The sequence below is a fragment of the Pteropus alecto genome, unplaced genomic scaffold (genome assembly GCF_000325575.1).
Source record: "Pteropus alecto unplaced genomic scaffold, ASM32557v1 scaffold92, whole genome shotgun sequence".
In the NCBI taxonomy this organism is placed as follows: domain Eukaryota; kingdom Metazoa; phylum Chordata; class Mammalia; order Chiroptera; family Pteropodidae; genus Pteropus; species Pteropus alecto.
In genome coordinates this window covers 6,591,541-6,595,316 of record NW_006432447.1, presented here as the reverse complement: position 1 = coordinate 6,595,316, position 3,776 = coordinate 6,591,541, and the positions used below count along the sequence as shown (strand labels likewise).

Sequence of the window (3,776 nt, the reverse complement as noted above, 5' to 3'; positions counted from 1 at the left end):
ACCAGGTTGAGGAACGTATGTATGAGGCGTTCGGAGTTCACCAGCTCGAATGAGTGGACTCTTTTCAGAGCCCCCTGTTTTGGCCACGAAGGAGCCCCCAGCTCCTCTTCTTACCAATGGCCACATTCCCCTTTATGGGGCTGGCATAAATATACACCCGGGGATGGGGCATAGTGGATGCTCAAGGTGCCTTTAACCAGGGGCACTCTGCCTTTGCAGGGAGAGGAGCAGAGGAATAGCTAGGTCCCTGCTCCCCCACAGGCCCGGACTGTGCCCCAGAGCCACTGGGGAGACAGCAGCTGTCCTCCTCAGTTAGTGCACAGTGAGGGATCTGCAGGCTACTCAAGAGTAGCCACAGGAGTGAGAGAAACCTCCTCTAAGAAACGAGTGGGAAGGATTGCTAATGCCTTTTGGCCATAATTGCAACTGAGCAAGCCACAGGCTTTGCTTCCACATCTGGAAAAATCTGCTTGTGCAGGAAAAGTGTGTGTGTGTGTGTGTGTGTGTGTGTCTCCAAGGATGTGTATTTGATGTGTTATGCCCGATTTTACATTATGAGAAAATGTTAAAAATACAGAAAAGTTGAGAGACTAGTGCAATGAATACCCGTTTCCTACACCTAGATTCAGCGTTACATTTTTTTCATATTCGCTTTCCTTCTCTCTTTTTATACAGATATAAAAGAACGATTGATTGATCTAGTTTTTGCTAGACACTTGAAAGTTTGACTTTTGCCCCTATAGTGTTTTACAATCTTTTAATCTACGTATTAATGTAATCATATAACATATGAATACATTCTTGTTGTAAAATATTCAGATGTTGAAACAGAACAGGAGAGAGTAGAGCAAAAGCCTTGCACAGGCCCCTCCTTGCCGCCCTTCCCCCGCCCCGTAGGGCAGCTTGGTTTCTGGCCTTCCTGACCTTTGTCTGTGTTTAAACAGACATATGCATGTTTAAATAGAAACATATAACTTTCCTTATATGTGTTTTAAAACGTAAATGAGATCATACTATACATGCTGTTTTGCAATTCGTTCTTCACTTGGAAATATGTCTGAGGTCTTTCCATGTCAGTACTTGGAGTTCTGCCTCATCTTTGCCTACTGCAGAGTATTCCAAAGAATGGTTGTAAAATAATTTTCTTAACTATTCCCTCTTGATGGGTATTTCAACTATTTATTATTTTTCTTTCCATTACTCACAATGACACAGCCAATATCCATGGAAAATGTTTCCTTAAGGACATGTAGCAGTATTTCTCTTTGACAGATATCTAGAGGTGAAAGGCTGGGTTGGATGCCATGCACATTTTACATGTGGATAGGACTGCCAAACTGCTCTTCAAAATGGCTGCTCCAACGTACACGACCTCCAAGAGAGCCTCGCCCTCACCACATTGAATTCTAACAGTCTTTTCAAAAGTTCACATTCTGATGAATGAGAAACGATTTCATTGTTGGTTTAATTGTTGATTTCATTGTTGCACTTCTTTGATTATTAGTAAGGTTAACCACTGTGATAGAGTTCAGCTACAGATGACAGATAGTTTATGTAGAAAGAGAGGTAGAAAGCGGGTAGGAAAACTATGTGATTTAATATAGGACATTGGGTGCTTACAATTTTGTCAGATCAGGTGGAAGGTTCGCGGTTGCGCTTCTAGGGATGACTCTCAGAACGTCATCTCAGAACAGACCCACCAAAGGAGGCTCCCCTTCTGTCATGACCAGGAGACTGGGAATTCCGGAAGCTGTGCCCCAGCTCTTGACTTGGCAGTGTGGAACCGAGGAAGCCTCAGCCACACCTGACCTCCAGGAACACACTGCCTCAGCTGCATAATCCATGCCTTGCATCCTGACTATAACACTCACAAAGCATCTAGAGCCTGTATCTAGACACTGAGATCTCTGTTTTGTTGATGCAAGAAAAAATCAAACCAAATGAAATACAGTAAATGAAGACCTCTTAACCCCAGAGTGTGCCACCAGAGTCAGTAGATTTCCTGAGAGTTCATCTGCCCAGGAAGCCAGGTCATATGCAGAAGCTTAGCCTTAAGAGAGCCTGATGATTATAGGTGTTAGTTTTTCAGGGTCCAGCATACAGCAAGGCAAGCTACACAGTGGTAGGCATGGAGCTGAGAGCATCGATCTGAAATACGTGCCATGATCATATTTTCAGGCTTCGTATTTTTTGTCTGTGAATATCCTGATTATACTCATTTTAAAGTTTGAGTTATCTTTTTTTTATAATTATTATTTATGCCTACAGCACCTGCTCTTCCTAGGTGATCTCCCATCCAAGTACTAACCAGGCCTGACCCTGCTTAGCTTCCGAGATCAGATATCGGGCTTGTTCAGAGTGGCATGGCCTTAGACCATGGACTGTGCCTCCACTGGGGCACAAACCCAGGACCTTCTGCATGTAAAGCAGATGTGCTAACCGCTACACTATGGAACCACGTCCTTGAGTTATCTTTTTAATTTATAGGAGCTTCATGGAATATAATCTTTTATTTGTTATATATGTTATAATCACTTATTTTAATGTTATACCTTTGTCATATAGAAACCTTAAGTTTATTTTTTTATATTTTCTGGTTCCTTTCTTAAGAAGGCCTCCCCAACCCTGGGATTCCTAAAGTATTCAACTACATTTTCTCCTAACAGCTTTATAATGTTTTTATGTTTATTTCTTCAAACAATTTCGAATATGTGGCATGAAGCAGGGATCTAGCTTTGTTTTCTTTTTTTCCATAAATGGAAGGACAATTGTCCCAGCATAATTTGTTGAATGAATTTTATTTTTATCAGAATTTAAATATGGAGAAGTTTTTAAAATATAGAATGACCTCTTAGCTTAACAAATTAACTTATCGCTTCACATTTGGGTTCTCTAAAAGCCTTTAAAAAGTAGGGGTTTGGCATTTCCTAAAACACAGATATGACAAGATCATGCCCCCCAATCAAAAACCGTGATGGAGTCTCCCTTTAAGACCAAGGTTTAATCTTTGTCGACACTCTGTCTATTCAGCGTCCCTTACAAGCCTTCTTAATCTTATTTCCCTGCTCCTTTGCCTAGAAGGGAGGTCACACCATTTCATTTGGCTACAAAAGTGGAAAACATGTTGATATCTATGCCAGCCCTTTCTTTATGACTTTGTAATCATCGGTTCATGATACTTCTCTCACCTACTGGTATTTCTCACTGTGGTCATTGTGGTCACTGTCAGTATTTTGGACAGAACAATTCTTTATTGCATTATATTTAAAAGCCAACATACCACTAAATGCAGCAATATTCTTACATCTCCTGTCCCCACCAACCTAGTCATGATGACAACCAAAAAATTGTCCACATTTTCCCAAACACATCAGAAGAAAGGGAGAGAGGGAGGGAAAAATTGGTATCGAATCAGAAATAACGGGCTATCACTACCATGAGACACTTTCCCAGATCCCCTTCTAATCTCTAGATGTTAAAATTAATCCTGTCTTTCAAAGGCTATCTTTTTCACAAAGCTTTCCTAAATTCCCTCAGGTGTAGATCTGTTCCTCTTCTGATTCCCCTCTTCCATGGCATTATCTCTATACCCCCATCCACCCATCCACACATCCACCCTTCCATTTGTCTATTTTCCCAGTAAGTATTTATTGAGCACTTACAGTGCACTAGGCACACTGACCAGTTTCTTCTTAGATTATGGCTCTTTGCATAAGTGTCTTATCTTGTCCAACACATTATAACTTCAGGTATAATCCCATGTCTGATCTACCTTT

The 3,776-nt window shown here is 41.1% G+C and overlaps 1 pseudogene; it reads right to left on the bottom strand.

Annotated features, from left to right (window-relative positions):
- Positions 1 to 2,259: 2,259 nt before the first annotated feature.
- LOC112476025 lies at positions 2,260 to 2,375 on the bottom strand (annotated as a pseudogene).
- Positions 2,376 to 3,776: the final 1,401 nt, after the last annotated feature.